At 39.8% G+C, this 18,856-nt stretch overlaps 1 long non-coding RNA gene across 1 annotated transcript; it reads left to right on the top strand.

Annotated features, from left to right (window-relative positions):
* Positions 1-3,804: 3,804 nt before the first annotated feature.
* On the top strand, positions 3,805-14,224 carry LOC115647231. Its single transcript, XR_003999240.1, has 3 exons — positions 3,805-3,912; positions 12,390-12,396; positions 14,215-14,224. It is a non-coding gene; the product is annotated as an uncharacterized LOC115647231 (long non-coding RNA).
* The last annotated feature ends 4,632 nt before the right edge of the window (positions 14,225-18,856 follow it).

Here is an 18,856-nt window from a genome sequence, read left to right as displayed (position 1 = left end):
AGAAGCGGTCATAAATTATTTTCACACATTTCACTAGTGGACGCACTGCTTCAGTTTTCCCATCTGTATAATATGGGTGCAATGTTTAGCTAGCTAACTTACAGGTATGTTGTATGGATGAACTAATTAATGTCTATACATTGCTTTGAACATGTGATGTTCTGTGTAAATCAGGGGTAGGCAACCAATGGCACGCATGCCAAAGGCGGCACACAAGCTGATTTTCAGTGGCACTCACACTGCCAGGGTCCTGGCCACCGGTTTGGGGGGCTCTGCATTTTAATTTAATTTTTTTTAATGAAGCTTCTTAAATATTAAACCTTATTTACTTAACATACAACAATAATTTAGTTTAGATATGTGAAACCTTAAATTAGAATGAATAAATGAAGACTCGACGCACCACTTCTGAAAGGTTGCCGACCCCGGTCTAAATGCTAAGTATACAAATAACAGAATGCCGAATAATGTGTATCTGCCGGTGCTACATTCTGTGAAGGGGTGAGGACAAGACATCAACCCCAGGACCCAGCAGACCTGTCTGGAAACAGAGGGAACAGGAAGATGTACCCTTCCTCTGTGAGTTTCTGCAACTGCTCTCTCTCTTTGCTGGAGCTCCCACCACCCTCAACGTGAGGTGATACTGTAAAGACCATGCACTGAGTAGAGTGCTATTTACCAACTGGTTAAGAACCTCAGCTGGTATAAATAATGTAGCTCCAGTGTAGAGCTATGCCAGTTTACACCAGCTGAATATCTGCTCTTATATATGATAGAAACACAAGAATTGTCATATTGGATCAGACTGATGTCCCCTCTAGCCAAGTATCCTGTCTTCAGTAGTAGATAGTATCACATGCTTCAGAGGTATCTCCATAATGGACAATTATGCAGTACGCTACACCTTATTTTAACCATTCTTAAACCTTCTTCTTTTCGCTCAGTATATAATTTTGCATCAAGTTGGACTATGTTACACTGACTTAGGTATTACTTAGGCATGGGACTGTATGCAAGGGAGTCAGTCTAACTTCAGCACCATACATATCACCACAAAATTTGTCTTTTGACCTCTCCTGTTGCTGTCTACTTCATTTCTATTTTTGGTGTCGGTGCAAAAAAAATCTCCTTGGTGTGGCTGAGTGGCAGTACCATTTGCATAGCTTATATAAGCTGCACTGAAAGTTCTCAGCTGAAATTAAATCCAAGATGAAGAACTTAACTACATTATCTATCTCAGGTGACTGTTTTGGTCACAGTACTTCAGCAGTCCTGAAGTCAGTGGCAGGCCTGTCTGCCTAAGGATTTCAAGATTTACCCTACAGTTTATCCCAATGTATGTAATCTCTCTTTTAATGCACCGTCACCCCATCTTGAATCTCACCTAATTTCCTTGGTGTTAATGGTAGCCTTTACATTGACATCAGGGGCCTTTGCATTAGGTCCAATTTATTCTCTTTATAAAAAAGGTTGAATTTTTCAAAGCATTGCAGGGGGATTTTAGCCATGTATTTTCCATTATATGTTATGGAAAATGCATGACGAAATTCCCCTTTTCATTCCCCGCATCCTGAATGGCTTTGAAAACCTCAGTCATAGTTCCTTTATATTTGCTTTAGTTGGCTTTTTATTGTGATAACTTTGTTCTATGTGGTTGCTGACTTCTTGATTTATGATTAGCACTGTATACTCTGCCAAACTGCCTTGTTTTAATTGATGTGTTTTGCATCCTGCATTTATTTACACACTTTCATTGTAAACACAGATGCAGAAGAATATGTTAGCAATTATTTTTCCATTCTATATATATTTGGTTGTACCATTTCATGCTCTAGTGAACTTCTGTCTTTATTATTACCAATATCTTTTATACTGAATTCCCTTTGGGTGGGTGTGCACTTTAATGGTAAAAAAAAAGTCTGAGTTATGACTTTTACATTTGTGTTGATTTGCTAACATTATATTACAAATTCAAGATCAAGCCACAATTTCTCTGGCTGGGGTTAATTATGCACTCTGTGGTAAAACATGTTTGCAATAAAACAAAAGGGAAGTTCTGTCAATCACAAACTCCTGGTGCTACATTGCACAGAAAGCATAAATTCTATGTTCTTTGGACAAGGTTCAGAGGAGGCATGAATAAACTACTTGCAACTCAATTTGCAGATACTTAGACATTAGATGTTCTCAGACTACAAAGATTATTAATGGGCATTTACCATATTAATGAATATTTGTTCACAGTCTAGAAAATAAGTTCTATCCATTTATTCATATTATACTTCAACTAATCAGGAATGGCTCATGACTATGCATGCCTACCTCAGGGAACGCTGTCAAAAATAGGGCAGACACCCCAAGCTGGTGGTATATTCTATAATTAGATTTCACCAAGCCAGTAATAAACATGAACTCCTAGTTCACTATAACAGTCTTATCATGGAGTCACAGACAGGCTCCTTAGACAATCCAATTCATTTTGTCACCAGACAAACTAGAGAGTGCGCAGACAGGGAGTCAATTAAAGAAGGCATTATTGTGAGCCAATCAGGGCCCAGTTTGGAGACAGCCAGTCAGGGCCAGGCTCAGCCCTATATAAAGGCTGCCCAGAGCAGGAGCAGTGAGTCTGTCCCAGGCCTTTGAGAGGAGAAGGTCAGTCTCCAAGGATGGAGACCAGCACTGCACTGTCCGTGGTGCTAGACAGGCTCGAGGAGGCTAGGGAGCTTGAGCCCATAGCCTGTCAGGCTGCAGGCCCTGAAAGGAAGGGCCTAGTGGGTGCAAGGGGCCGTAGAAGAAGCAGCCCAGGGAAGCAGACAGACAAGGGAAGAGAAGGAGGACAGCGAAGCTACCTCCAGAGGGTCCCTGGGCCGGGACCCAGAGCAGAATGCAGGCCTGGGTCCCCTCCTACCTCCCTTGCAGTACACCCAGCCATTGGCCGTAGGAAGCGGCCATTGTACTGTGCCAGATCCCTGACAAGAGGAATTGGACTCAGAGGGCGGTTGGACATGGTGACTGGGGTGTAGTACTGCTGATCATCGACCCTCAGCAACAGAGGGCAGAATGATGGATGGGACACCACCAGAAGTGGGCGCTCCACTGGACAGAGCTAATTCCCAGAGTCACCAGCAGGAGACGCCAGGTGATGAGTCTCACACCATTACAGTCACTTACACCAAAAATCACACTATGTTCAGGTTACTTCCAGTCCAAAAGACCAATCACTTACATCAGACAATGCCTGTAGACTTTACATCAAAGACAATGTCTGTCACCAATCCTATAACAAATTTCCTAAAGGTTAATTAAGGAAATAAATAAGAGTTATTTACAGGCTAAAGCAAGCAAACATATACACACAAATGAGTTACCATCTAAATGCTAAGACTGACACAGTTATAGAGATCTGTCAATTCAAAGTGTCTTTTAGAGTGGACCCAGTAGGTAATCCCTAGAGATCTTTGGCTTCAATTTGGTTTCTCTGGCCTTGTGAGAGTTCAAATAGCAAAGGGATGAAAAAAATCTTCACAGCTCTTTTTATGTCCCTCTTCCAGTGTGTAAAGTGATGGGATGAGGCCTTCTGTGCATACTCCTCCATGACTAGAAGAGGGGGGAGGGATGAAGGGATGATTCCCATGGCTGGGTTCACAAGTTCAGAGTAAATATTTTCAAAGTTATAAAGCAAAATGTACATATTTTCTTATAGCATGGATTGCAGACATTACAAGTGAAATTAATGCATGCAGCAACTTACAAACATTTCATAGTCTAAATGGTAAATGCTTTCTTACAAGACTAATACCTATTTTGAACAAAATTAACATACAGGTGAACTGGTCTGGTCTCCAGCTCGGAGTCTGTCAGGTCTTAGCTAATGCCTAGAGCCTTGGCAAAAGCTGGCACCTGCTCTGCCTGGTTACAGCAATAAAAATAAAATTATTTAGGAATGACACCAAAGATATTTTTATACCTCAAAATAATCTCCTAAGCAAAATACATACTTATTAATTCTCAAAGATGTATACTTAAATTTGAGAGCATAAGCAGCACTACTAATGTGGTTGAAGTTAAGCACGTGCATAAGTCCTTACAGGATTGAAGCCTAATAAACCCAAAAATCAACAGAAGTAAAAATTCCATACACATGTGTGAAAATTCTTACAAGCTACACATTTTGTCATTACTTTTCTTATCCCTTATTTTATTGGAAACATTTCTGTTTGGCTGAAATTCAACATTTACTTCTTCAATATATTTTTTCATTATTAGTATTTGAGGTAGTTGTTCTGTCAAGCTACATGTAAGGTTTTCAGTGACGTCTGTATTGGAGAAGGGTAGAAAAAGATATTCTGCATTGCAAAGAATTTTGCTGTTTTAGAATTTGCCTTCATTCTGGTTTGAATGAAAACAAAGAAATTCTAAAGTCTCTGCAAAAGGGGATGGAGCTGTGAACCCTCGGAAGCTCTGAGGCACTTCAACAGGTAAAAGAGCTGAAAATTAGACAGATTTCCACCAGAAAGCTATGTGGCAAGTTTCCATCTCATAGATTCCAAGACCAGAAGGGAGCATTCTGATCATCTAGTCTGACCTCCTGTATACATCAGAAATATGCATGGAAAATTTCTATCAGAAACATGTATGGTATCGCATGGCAGGTTTCCAGAGGAACTTCACTGAAATGAAAACTTCTCTGTGGAACATTTTGGTTTCAGCAAATTGTGATGAAGAGCTGTTTCATCAGATTTTTTCTAATCAGCTTGAGTCTTTAATATTTTTAAGCTTGATGAGCCTAAAAATTCCCTGGAAAAGATAGTTATGTCTCAGACAATGAAAGCAAAAACATCTTAGAACTTCTGGCATTAATAGGCTACAGCGAATTAAGCCATCTATTCACTGAATTTGAGTGGACCATAAACTGCAGATGTAGTATAATGAGTGTGTAGCATCCTTATTCAGAACCTTTTGTACTATAGTAGTCATTAACATTCTGCATCAGTCTTGTTGCAGCATAGCTGACTAGTAGGAGCAATAGCAAGAAATGCCATGCCCATTTGTTCTGGGCCTATTTTGCTTTCATTAAAATGGCTATCAATTAACCAACAGATAAAGTGTTTTCTTTCTTCTGTGACTGGATGTAATGTAGTGGTAATTCATTTTGTTTCACAACTTGCAACAGACCTATGCCCTTGCTGGGATAGAGATGAATTTTGGAACTACACTCTTTATTAGCTGCAGAATTATTACGTATTGGACATACTGGCCACAGTATATTGACCTGTACTTCATAGGTCAGATTGTTGCTGGCTCTCTCTGAGTTCACATAAGCGGTGGAGTAGTTATAAGACATGCTGCCCTTTGCACACCTCCACAGGGAGCAGTTACAATCTGTCACTCCAGGATCACAAAACCAAAGGAAATTATAGTAGTGCCAGACATGCCAAGATGGCCAGGAATGGTTGGTGAACTGTAGCCAGTGTTTGGGAGCATGCAAATATCATACTGGCTCCAATCACTGAGGATTTCTCCTGCTTCCTCTTCTCCTCCTAGTAGGACAGCTAGGTTGGCCTCTCCCCCTGTTTCTTCTTCTTTACAATGCCAAGCGTGTGTTACCTGGGGTTCTTTCAACCCAAAGCTCTTGGTAACTTTTTCTCTGTGCAAGGAGGTGTCAGGAAATAAATCAGGGGAGACATGGCCATCCAACCGATAGATGGCTGGCAGAAACAGGACAACACAAGAGTGCTTTCACTTAAAGCTAAACCTTACCAGTCTCAAGCACTTTCACATGTCTGTAACAAGATTAGTAAAACACCCCCAACCCTCGATAATTACCAAAGCTGAGTGTGGCTTTCTAGTGACACAGCGGCAGCCCGTCTGCCGGTGGGGACAGGGCTGGTGCAACCCATTAGGCTACCTAGGCAGTCGCCTAGGGCGCTAGCATTTAGGGGATGGCATTTCAGGTCCTTTAACGGTGACCGCAGCAGCTGGATCTTTCGTCGCCCCGGTCATCATCAGCATTTAGGTGGAGGGAGCTGGGGCAGAGGGGGCGTGGGGAGGGCCGCCTGCAGCAAGTAAAGGGGGTCGGGGGTGGCACGCAGGGGAACTCCCCACCCCAGCTCACCTCTGCTCCGCCTCCTCCCCTGAGTACACCACCCCGCTCTGCTTCTTTCCCTCCCAGGCTTGTGGCGCCAAACAGCTAGTTGGAGCCACAAGCCTGGGAGATGGGAGAAGTGGAGCGGCGATGGAATGCTCGGGGAGGAGGTGGAGCAGAGGTGAGCTGGGGTGAGGAGCTGCCTCGGGGAGGGGTGGAAGGGTGGAGCTGCTGCAGGGAGGGGCAACACAACTCTTATCAGGAAGGACGTGGGGTCAAGCTGCCCTTGCTGTGGCACCCAAAACCTTCTCCCCTCCTGCCTTGGTCAAGCTGAGATTGCTGAATGGCCAATTTACTGCTTGCTGACTAAGTCACCTTTAACAATAAGCCATAGTGGGTTCAAGCACTTTACTGGTTTGCCAAAGTCTGGACACCTTTGGAAAGAACAAGTCGAGCCGGCACCACGTGGCCAGTCAGAACTCTGTAGGTCACTATCGTGTGCTCTGAAAGACTCCCAGTGTTACACAAACCATGGTTTGGGAACCAATGCCATGATAGGAGGGAAGAGAGAAGTTGTGTTGCTACCATCAGAAGTTAGAAGGACTAGCAGTTAGAAAGACCGCATTCAAACCAGAAATTTCTCACAGATGCTGGCTTCTTGCCTAAAGAGCTTAAGATGGATAGAACAATCCTTGATTTCTTTACAGATCTTTTCAAGTTATATTTTCCTTCATTTCCATGAACACTTATCAGTATGATTAATTACCTAATTATGCCTAAGGCATGTAGTACAATTTAAAGGATTTGTGTGGATCTGATAGATGGAGTCTGTGAAATTGGAAATATCATGCATATCTATGCACTGTAGGCACACAGAAAGGTAAGCTACATATTCTGAATGGCACATATAGCAGAAGGAGATGGTATTTCACACACCCTTATATTCTCATTTATCATAGTTTTGATAAAGATAATTTGTGTATTTAGCAGTATCTCCCAAAAGTGAATGTAATTAATGTTTCATAACAAAAATGTTACTTAATAGATCTCGACCATGCTAAAAATGCCACTCCTCATTAACTTTTACATAAATGCCCAGACTATCATAATTGATTCAAATTCATAATTAATTACAGTGTCTTCAAAATTCATCTCTCAAACATTGGCTATTGTACGCATGTGGCAAGGTAAAGGGTTTCTAACCCTGGGTGAAAGTCACCCTGTACAGAGGATCAACACAAGGCCTATACACTATTAAATTTCCATTTAAGCCCTCGAAATAAAGATTTGCCTAGTGTGTAAGCTTTTGGGTTGGCCTTTCTCTCTATATGGCTGAATTTCACCCCACTGACCTTTTCAGACATTAACTAACAGCAGAAGACTGAAGTGATTTAATTCTTCCCGGCAGGCCAATGTGAGTTCACTACACTGGCATTTCCCACCATTTCAGCATGACTGAAAATGTCTTCTGTGGTCAGCATGTTTTTTCATTGAGGAAAGTAAACCCATCATAGAATTTCAAAGATCAGCCCTGAAGAACCTTCAGTATGCACATCATCTCAGTAAAACGTATGGGATTACTCATGCAGGAGAATGTGCAGTTCAGACATAACCAAATTGTAATTCTAGCAAAGGTACGGTGGTTTTCTGCGTAGGTTTGAACTCAAGTCTTCCAAAATATAATTCATGTTCATTCATGTTAGCTTGCTCATCTACACTTAAACCCAACCTTTAGCATGACTTCATTATCACTTGCAGGTTGAGATTATTTTTGCCCTTCACCATTCCATAGGTACAGTTGCAAAGGCAATCTCACTACAGATTTTAGAAAGTCATGGGAAAGTTATCTTGCCCTGTATATATGTTTTTTGTATGTAGGGGTGGTCAAAAGTTTACTTCACTTCAAAGGATGTTACCACTATGATGACAATTCAGTTATCTTCCCACTATAATCTTTATACTCAGTGTAAACACTTGACCCCACTGAAGTCAATGGGAATTTGCCATTGACTTCAATGAGATTAGGATTTCATCCTTAGTTCTTAACAGGAATCAAAGATTTTTTGTGAGCCTTTTAGCCTTGTTTGTCAGCTGTGTATTCTCTTCATGTACACTTCTTGGTGGGCCTACAAAAGTCCTGCTGCTGGTGTAACTGTGAAGATGCAATTTATTACTGAATAGAAGCCAAAATGTTTATTACTTAGATTGGATTTTTAAGTGTGAAAATCAGTATGAAAGCAACTTTTTCCAGGAATAGCACCATTGCAAAGCAAAATCAAATAATCTGATTTTCCAAAAGGAAAAAAATGCATTGGATAAATTAATATTTTAGCTTCACAACCTGCATAGTTCAAAAAGCTATCTGTACATAAGGTTGAACAGGTCTGAGTTTTAATTTAGCTTTTAGGTGAGTCTTGTAACCAGAAATTACATGATTCACAAGCTGTGTAATTTCTTAGATCTTGCCCTTGCCTGAAGAAAGACATCCATTTCAGAGATATTGGTAATTATACTATAATTTTCATTTCACATACTCTTTCCTGCTGAAGTGGAAACAAAGTTCAATTAAATCCAAAGTAGATCATTTATGTATCCACAGGCAAAATGAGCCCTAACACTGTTTCCTGACATGCTTGATGTGTCTACGGAGACCCTTCCAGCATTTCCTATTTCTAGGTTATTTTTTTTAAAGTAGCCTTTTAAAAAATGACGCCTTTACTAGAAGCAGTTGTGCTTCTTTTGGCAAGACAACAAGAACATTAATATAATAACCATGCATATGGAGTAGAAAATAGTGTCCTGACCCAGGAGTCAAATTGTGTTTCAGGAAGCAACTTAAATTAAGATGAGATCTGACCACTTAGTTTGTTTTTGCTGCTCTGTATTTCCTGAAATCTCAAATGCTGTTATTCAGGCAGGGAGATAACAAATTGCATTTGGTTCTATTATGTCATTCTTTCTACAAGCAGCTGAGCAGATTTGTATTGATGTAATGTTTGCAGTGTCCCAGAGAAGCAACCAGTAGAGCTAGATGCTGCTTTAATCATTCCCAGTGGACACGTCTAAGTCAGTGACCTATAGTGTTGAGCTGAATTACTTTTTGATGCAACCATTTATTCTAGAAAATCCATTGGGTCTGGGGCAATCCATTGGGTCTACTCCAAAGAACATCTGTCACACATCGCTCAGAGGAGTGTGATCTATACTAATTTTGTCCTATATGCGTGTTTAAATATTTTAACACATTTAATTTGAACCAATTTGTCACATTTTGTTTACATTAGGGAATTAAAATGTCCATAATTTAGCCTACAGATTACTGGAGTTTAGAAAATACAGCACACTATAATCAACCATCTGTCATTAAGAGGGCCAGTTATGTATCTTTTGCTAAATATTAAAAGTGGCTATCAAACTTGCTCCTGCAAAATTTATGATCTTTTTTCAAAGTCCACTGGAGTCAACCTCAGCAGGCTTCAGACCAGGCCCTGTGCAAGCATTCATTGCGTACAAACCCTGCATTTTCACATGAAAATGGACATGTATGCAGCTGACTGTCATACAAATACCTACTTGTATGAGCAAATGTGAGTGCTTTGCCTACACTGGGGGCCCACACAAATAATTGCATTAGTTTATATAATACAAGATGGATCTATGCAATTATCTTTCTAGCTCATGTAGTCATCAATTTTGCTCATGCACAAATGTATTTTACAGGCACAGTTTAGCTGCCTACAATGTAGAAGTTGATCCTTAGCATCTAAATTGCCCTCCCCCAGGAAAGAGTAAACACACTGAATTATAAAAAGTCAAAGTCTGGCAGTGTCATGACATTTATTACTCTGAAAGGTGATCATTTCAAATGCACAGGGGTCAGTTCTCCAGTCAGTTTTAATCTCACAAATCCCATTAAAGCCAGTGATAGTTTCATGTGCACACAGACTGGTGGAGAGAAACCCTCTCTCATATACACTTGGCAAGTATGTCAAAAATATGCTAAGTAATCTATAGTTCTGGTTTATGAGGCAAACTATTAAAGTATGTAAATCTAGTCTGTATTCTTCTTAAAACCTACATCAAAAGATTGTTGTTCAATATAATATGAATAAAGGCTTAAATTAAAGGCAGTGATATTTCCATGTAGTCCTTAAGGGACCATTTTTACAGAATGATACATTTGAGAGCCAGTATCTATTAAAGTATTGTTATATTCAGAATAGGGGGATTCAATACTCCCCTCATCACTTCCATATTATGTTTGTTCAGTTTATAAGTAAAACAATTTTTATTCTACAGAGTAAAACTTTGGGATTTGCAAGTTCAGCTGGGTTCTTTATACCTCATGCATCAGCACTAGCAATAAGGATTCTGGCATTGCAGCTCAGTCAACATTTCTTTTAGGGTATGAACCACAATAACATCCAACTCACTCATAGCTGTGTCATAGTTTCTGTAGCACTAGCACAAATTTTTAAAAAGTGAAAGCTTATGTTTGTTATAAAGTAAGCAGCTAGGATAAAAGTTGGTCAAATACATTATCTGGTGTTGCAAAAAGTCTTGAACGAACTAGTTTACATGTTGGGGAAAACATGAAACAATTTATATTGCTGGAAAAATATTTTGAACATATATTAATTTTTGCCATTATTTTAGTAATAAAACTGTTGCATATATTTTATGTTCATTATTGACATCTCTGGCAGGAATATCTAAAGGGAAGAGAGTTTTTGAATAAGAAGCTGTACTTTTCTAACTATAACTACATTTAAAGTAATTAATTAAATTAATATTTATGTCATCTTTCCACTAAATATATCTATTCAGATTTGCCAGTTATTACTTCTTTGAAGTGCTATTCCTTATGCAATTAAGCCAAAAGATGCAGAAGACAAGATGCAATAAAAAAAACTCCATTTGAAAGCAAAAAATAACCTGAATTCATACTGTGAAAAAGTAGGTAATGTTGCTTGTCTGTATGTCATTCAAATACAAAGGATTTTGCCATTTGGCTGTACACATTACATTGCATATCAAACATGGATACTTCCTCAAAGCTAACAGATGAGTATCCTATAAACTAATTGTCTTTTATCTTCTTTCATCCATTGCCCATTTGCCCAGCAAATTAATGTTTTAAGCCTTTTTTCTCTGCAGTCTCCCAACTACTTCCTGTAGAGTCAAATACCAAAAGTAAACTATTACTCGACCTCAGCCTTCCTAATCTATCCTGAATAGAAATGTGAGCCTAGCAAAGTGAGAAATTTGCCTCCACTAGCCAACAGTTATTAGCTGCAAGATGGCTGTATGCACCAGAATGTAAAATGTCTCCCAACAGGCAAACATACTTCTATTTTGTGTCTCTCTCAAAAAAGCTGCATTTAAGTTAGAAAGCCCAGTTTGCATTATGCAAGTGTAAAATATGAAGGAAGCCCAAAAGCCAGACAACAGGTTAGCCTTTTACAGTGCTTAATTTGTAAGGAAAGAAGTGCCAGGGCTCATGCAAGAAGGTATTGGGGCTCAAACAATTTTTTTTATTTACTTTTGTAACTGATGTGGCCAGCCCACAGGTGTCAAGACTATGAACTGTCAAGTGTAGAGGTGCCAGGGCTCAGTCCTTAGCAAGCGCCAATACAAATTAAGCATTGGTCTTTTAACTTTGAATGGCAGACAGACTGAACAAGGGCACCATTGCCAAGTTATCCCTTCTTGGATTCACTCCCTCCTTGCCATGGTGATTGGAATTATTATCAAGCATGTGTTTGGTTAATGAGGGTGTAAAGATACGCTATGCCAATCTGAGCTGGGGGGAAAATTCCTTGTCGCCCTACAATATGGCAATCATTTGGACCCTGAGAATTTTGGAAGACTCAACAGCCAGACACCCAGGGAATAATTCTCTATAGTAAGTCAGAGACCTCCCCATTTAGTGTCCCATCACCAGCCATTGGGGATATTTGCTACTAGCAGTTCCAGGTCGGCTACATGCCATTGTAGGCACTCTCATCATACTATCCCTTCCATAAACTTATCAAACTCAGTCTTGAAGCTAGTTAGGTTTTTTACTCCCCACTGCTCTTCTTGAGAGCTTGTTCCAGAACTTCACTCTTCTGATAGTTAGAAACCTTTGTCTAATTTCAAGCCTAGGCTGGGAAACTGGTGGTTATTTTGGCTGTAGCCTCTCTATTGTTGGTATATAGTGACTGGTCAGAGAGCCAGCATGTAACTTCAGCTGGGTATGTGCCTACCTGCATGAATGCTGGAGGAAGTGTAGGACCAGGAGCAGGTCTGCAGCTTGTCACAGCAGTACAGTGTAAGAGGGAGCCCAGGATCGTGGGTTGGAGGGCTCAGTGGTACTCCAGTCCCAAGTGGCACCCCAGTGGGAACCCGTCAGTTACAACACGGAAAATGAGTATTTGAACCCTGGTAGCTATCTATCTAGTTCTTATATAGCCTCCATCACCATGCTCACATACCCTGTAAATGAAATGATCTAATATTTTAGTTAGTGTACTCTCATAGGAAAAACAACGAGGAGAGTACTTGATAGAGTACTGATACAGACTAACATGGCTACCACTCTGAAATCTTTCATGGGAATGACTCATGCACAGTTCTTTGCCCCAGACTGTCGTCACGTGCTGTGAATAAGCCCCTTTAACTGTTCGATGTCATGATCTATTTGCCTCCAAATATATAAATATCTTTGCTCTTGACGCCCAATTTACATGTGCCACAAAATCAATTGTTTAAAACCATAACCACACAGACTGTGATATCTGGTTCCCTTCCACTCCTCATCTTACACATCCATAATAGGAAAGGGATACCAGAAATGAAGGATACAAGTACAGGGGTTGAACCTAAAAAAATAGTAGGCTTTTTTATTTGCAGAAATCACCTTCATTGCTCTTTTGGTACATGGTCGGAATGCTTAAGCCATCTTTTATTTATTCCACGCTTTCTATCTGTTGACCCAGTAAGACTGCATAGCACTGCTTTACCTTCAGAAGCTGTAAAAACTAGAAAAATATTTTATATTAAATATTAAATCCTGCCATCTTAGTCTGTCATGGGGATCAGATTAATACATCAAGTAGGTTGGATCTGACTTAGAGGCTAGGAATTTACAACCCTACTGCAGATGCAGCCTGCCCCTCATTGTGTTTCTGATCCTGCTCAGTCAAATTATATTCTTCATTTACATCTGTTCCTTTTCTCTACCCTCCTAGATATAATTGCAAGTACACCAAAGTGCTTGTTTTAGAATTCACTCTGTCCCACTCTCAAGGTATGGCTTGTTCATACTACTTTCCCCTCAGGTCCATCTTGCCTCCTATGCCTCAGATTGTGTAGGATTACTAATGAGGTGGAGCCATCTGGTGTCCATCACTTACGTCAAGCATTCCCCTAACCCACTTAACAGAGCTGGTTGAATAATTATCACATAACATGCTCAATGAGTATTTTCCCCTTAGCCAATTGTTAAATTAGTTGTAAAAACATTGTTTGTATATTAACAAACTCTGTGGTCAGTCTTTCTGCATGTGCAAGTGGAGACATTTTCACAGGAGTCAAATCCATAGATGTCAGAATGAGGACTATATAGAATTGCTGTTTCTGCTTATTATCCAAAGGAAAACTAATATACTGGCTTGGTCCAATTACAGTTGCTGTCTGAAGTAAATCTATTTTTTTAAAGGCAATTGCACAAAGAATAGCTAGTATTTAAGGTAAAATAATCTTCAAATTTGATTATTGAGGTCTGATCTGTTTGTTGGATCTGTATCTAAACTTTTTGTTCTTCTGTCTGTCAATATTCAATACTTATCTGGCTCCCACCCCATACTATTAGAGTACCTCACTACTAGAGTACCTCACAATGTAATTATCACAATACTCGAGGAGGTGGGTCTCCCATAAAGAACGGCGAGTGCTGAACTTTTTTGAAAATCTGACAGCTTAATTCAGGTGTTGCTAATGGGAACTGACTGATCATGAAAATCCATCCCCAACTACCTGTGTCTAGTGCTTTTGAGAACAGTAGGAGTAGGCAGGCAGTGAGGTTCATTGTGAATCTAGACCTGTTTCTATTGCAGTAGTACTGAAAGGCACTAGTAGGAATCAAGGCCTCATTATGCTTGGTACTACACAAGTATGTGAGGATACAGTCTCTGCCCTCAGAAGTTTGAATATTTTTTTCCACAGAAAATCTGTAACCCAATCTCAGTTTCATCACTCATTTGTTCACAAGTTTTTAACTATATATTCTGAATTTCATTTATTCTTGATGTTAGAAAATCCAGCATTCAAGCTGTTTTGCATAGTTGTGGTAAGTAGCATGTTTTTATTCCAGCTCCCTAACTGGATGAATTATTGAACTACAATGGATAATTGTGTCTTTTTCCTTCTCAACTGGGCTGGTTCACAGAGGATAAGAATCTACTGCTGCTGACAGATAATATGTGTACTGCATTAGATAGATGGGTCTATCACTTAGGCTAAAGTGTGTGTGTGTGTGTATATATATAATCTACCATTGCTATAGTATCTGAGCATCTCACAATGTTTTGTGTATTTTTCCTCACAACACACTATGAAGCAGGGAAGTGCTATTATCCCCATTTTACAGATGGAGAACTGAGGCATAGAGAGACTAAATGATTAGCCCAAGGTCAAATTGGGAGTCTTCAATACAGCAGGGAATTAAACTTAGATACTCAAGTCCCTGGCTAGAACCCTAACCACTAGACCATCCTACCCTTCCCATACATTAAGTGCTGACATTTCCAGGTTCAATCCCTGCAGATGATACATGGTAGTGGTCATTGTACTTTTGAGTCAGGTTTTTCTTATGAAAGCACAAGGAGAATGAATAATGGTCTGAGTCATCACAGAAACATTTTGCTGTATTTTTCATCCTGACAGACTAAGATAAATTCTGGGACACCTTCTCAGAAATAGACACATAAAATGTAAGCATCTTTTTTAATTTTTATTTCAGTAATGGGATAGGATCCACAAAACCTAAAATGAAAGTAGCAAAACTAAATATAATTATGCTGGAAAAAAAGAGGCAAAAAAACTTTTGTACCTAAAATCAAAAGTTTACTTTTATATTTAGGATAGAGCTGTGTGAATAGCTGATATTTAGGTTTGTTGGCCATTCCAAAAAAATGGGGCAGAGGAAATCATTTTGGGTCAAGCTGAAACAAAAACTTTTCAAACATTTTGGTAAACTCAAAAATTGTGAAAAAACTGTTTTGGGTCCAATGAAATGTTCTGTTGGACCCTGTCATGGATCATGCACACCCTATCTCCTTTTGGGGTGGGGCTTGTGTTATAGGCCTGCGGATAAGTCTACACAACCCCTCTGGGTCTCAGACTAATGTGGACTAACAGCCAAAGTCAATCTACCTGCCCTCTCTATCGGAGCCATGCAGCCTAGCAGCCAGAGTCAGTAGAGCGGTCCTCGTGATCAGGGCCGTGTGGCCTAGCTGCCGGAGTCAGTAGAGTAGTGAGGCAGGCTGCCACCCTAGCGTGACGGTGACCAGAATAGGGGGACCCGGGCCCTCCCTCTCCACCAGGTCCCAACCCAGAGCCCTGTCAGTGGTGGGGTTGCCTGCCACCAGCTCAGCAGGGATCTGGCCAAAACAAACTGAGCTAGTCTCTTGATCTCTAACCCCCTCCCCACAAAGCCTTCCTGCATTACTTTCTACCCGCATCTTTGCTGATTGTGGTCTCCTGGTTCCCGCGGTCTCTGCTCCTTCTGTGGTATCTGGAGCACGGGGGGTCATGGGTCGTTGCCATTTGGCTGGTCTCCATGTCATGAAGCATCAGTGGTGCTTCCACAGGAGTCTGCAATATCTCTCCTTCCTCTCAGGAAGTCAGCCCCCAATGAATTGGGCTTTTATTTTATACCTGGCCTCCAGCTGGAGCATGCCCAGCGGGGTAGAGGAGGCATGGCCTCCTCAGCCCAAAGAGAGGAATTAACCCCTGCAGTCCCAGTGCAGGGCAGGCACGCCCCATCACAGACCCAAAACAAAATGTTTTATTTCGTTTTCAATCTTTTCTTAAATGTTTATTTTTTTAAAAAATTGAAGTAAATTTTGAAACATAATGTCATTTGAAATAAAAAATTGAAACTTTTCATTTTGAAAATGTCTAAATGGAACAGATTTACTTATTTGAAGAAAAAAATTCAGATAATTCAGTGAAATCAATATCAAGCAGCCAAATGTTTCAGTCAACTCAAATCTGCATTTTGGGATGGGGGTGGCAAAATAAGTTTCAGCTGAAATTTTTTGCCTAGCTTAATTTAGGCTTCAGAATAAGTGACAAGATTTTCAGAGGTACTGAACACTCCAAGCTCCTACTGATTTTAATGTAAAGCAGGTGACAAAGGGCTTGTCTACATGAACATTAAGTTTCAGCAAGCTGGACTGTGAATCTACCCTGCACTAACCTGCCATGGACTAATTGTCCTTTGGATCCTGCTGACATAGTTAATCTGCTTTTTGTCTAGTGCTCTTTGATACAGGGTCTTCACAGACAGTTAATCCATAGCAGGGTCATGCAGGGTAGATTTATAGCTCAGCTTGCTGCAAACTAATGTTCATGTAGACAATCCCTATGTGCCTGACCTTTTAGGCATCTGTGTTGAAAATGTTTGGCCACAAATAATAGTAGCATCTCATTGTCATCAACATTATTTCAAATTCCTTTTCACTGCTCTTTTTTTTTTCCCAAAGAGCAGTGCTTTTGCTTTACAGGCTCTAAAGTGTCCATCTATAATATAGGATAGGGCAGACCAAGAACAAAGGGGCTTATAAGAACAGATACTCCAAGCATTTTCCCCCACCTGCCTTCCACACCTACTATACCTAAGTTCGTTTGTTTGTTTTTGGTGGGAGGAGGGAGCGGGGTTATGGGAGGGGCTGCTGGCTAAACAGCAGAAAAAATACTTGTGAAGATATGTAAAAAATACATTGCTGAAAAATGATTTTTCCCGACCTTTAGAAAAATAGAGCTGAAAAGTGACAGTTTTGTCTTAGGTGTGATATTTCATACAAATGTACGAATGGATTCAGATAACATTCAGGATTTTACTAGGATTGTAAGTATCTCAAATACACAGCTGCCAAATGGTGCATGACTTTATAAGTCATTAGAGCAATCTGAAACTGAATTTGATGTCTAGCAGCAAGCCAAAGCAGTGTTCTCAAAACTGCACTGGCACACTGAATTTGTTTGGTATCAGTTAAAATTCTGGCAGCAGCTTTTTACAGAACCTCTAGCCTATAAAATATTGCCTTATAATTTCCTTTCTTGGTGATTTTTTTCAGATGAGCCATAACATACAATACTGCATTAAACTAGCCCAGCAGTCACAAAGACATGAACTATGTTAGGAAGCAAGGTTAAATTCCGACTCATTCTGCAGGAGTGGTCAGAAACTTGATGTGACCGTCGAGAGAACTGTGTTGCTAGGTTGACTAAGACAGCAGGATCAAACAAAATTAACACTCACAGTAAATTCTACTGTGAGAAGATGGAGTCTAACTAAGTTTTTTAGCTTTATCATATTTACTGTCAAGCAGGCTCAAAGGTCACCAAAAGTAGAACAGCAATTTTTTGTTCAGGAAGTAGTCCTATTAGAGCCTTTTTTTTTCATGTGAGACACACGGCAAGGGAAGCAGTGACTAGAGGAAATTCTTGAATTCTCCCACTCTGAAGATGTAAAGAGAAGTCTTTTTTGTTTTGGTGGGATAATATGGAGAATGCAAAACCACAGTTGTAGGTTGCCAGAGTTGGCTGAACACTTAGCTAATGATAGCCTAGGCTTTTTTTAATGCTTCTGTTATTGGTATATGCACTTAAGCAACTTCAACTGGAATTTTATTATGCTTTTTGGGGGAGGGAATATTAAAATGTAAGTGATTTAGTTTTCTGTTATATTCTTCTATAAGCCTTAAGAATTTGATGCTACTGATATTCATACTAATCTTTCTTCTTTCATAATCAAGACCCCAAACACTTAAACACACGCTTAAGTGCTGAATTGGGAGCACTCAAGGTGAGGTCTTCAATACATTTTATTTAGTTCTTCCTAATGCAAATTCCCATTGGCATCAGTGAGTAAGGGCCTCAGGATTTGTCATTAAGTGTATAGCAGGTTCTGAGATCTAAGACTTTGCAAGCTATTGTTGATGGTATTCTGACTATGCCATTTGTGTAGTCATTGCACAGCTGTTGTATAACTCCCTACTAGAGCTATTTTGGAAATATTTTGTCCTCATGAAACCATTTCAATGAAACTAAAAAATGTTGTCAGCTTTTCTTCCATGATTTTCTTGAATAAATGAACATATTCAGTTTTCAACACAGCCAGAATTTTTGACACAAAATATTCAGTTTAGTCAAAGTCATTTTTAAGTTTTTTTAATGCAAAAAGTTTCAATTAATAAATTTTGACCAGCTCGCCTCACTATTTTTTGGTCAAATCACAAGAGATTTGGAGTGTTTACTTAACCCTGGCAACTCTCAATGGAACCAGTGAGAGTTGCAGATGCTCATGGAGTTCAGCAGCTTTTGGTATTTCATAAATAGCTTTGAAATTCCTTGAATGGGCTATGATTTATTTAAAACTAAACTCTATTCTATTTTCAGGGAAACCAGGACTTGACCTCTCAGAGTCTCATTTTAGTCCACAAATTACATGAGAGCTGATTTAGCTGGACCTAATCCATAGATGGCTATTAATGTACAGGG

Source organism: Gopherus evgoodei, chromosome 1 (assembly GCF_007399415.2).
Source record: "Gopherus evgoodei ecotype Sinaloan lineage chromosome 1, rGopEvg1_v1.p, whole genome shotgun sequence".
NCBI lineage: Eukaryota > Metazoa > Chordata > Testudines > Testudinidae > Gopherus > Gopherus evgoodei.
This window is presented reverse-complemented; position numbering and strand designations above follow the sequence as displayed.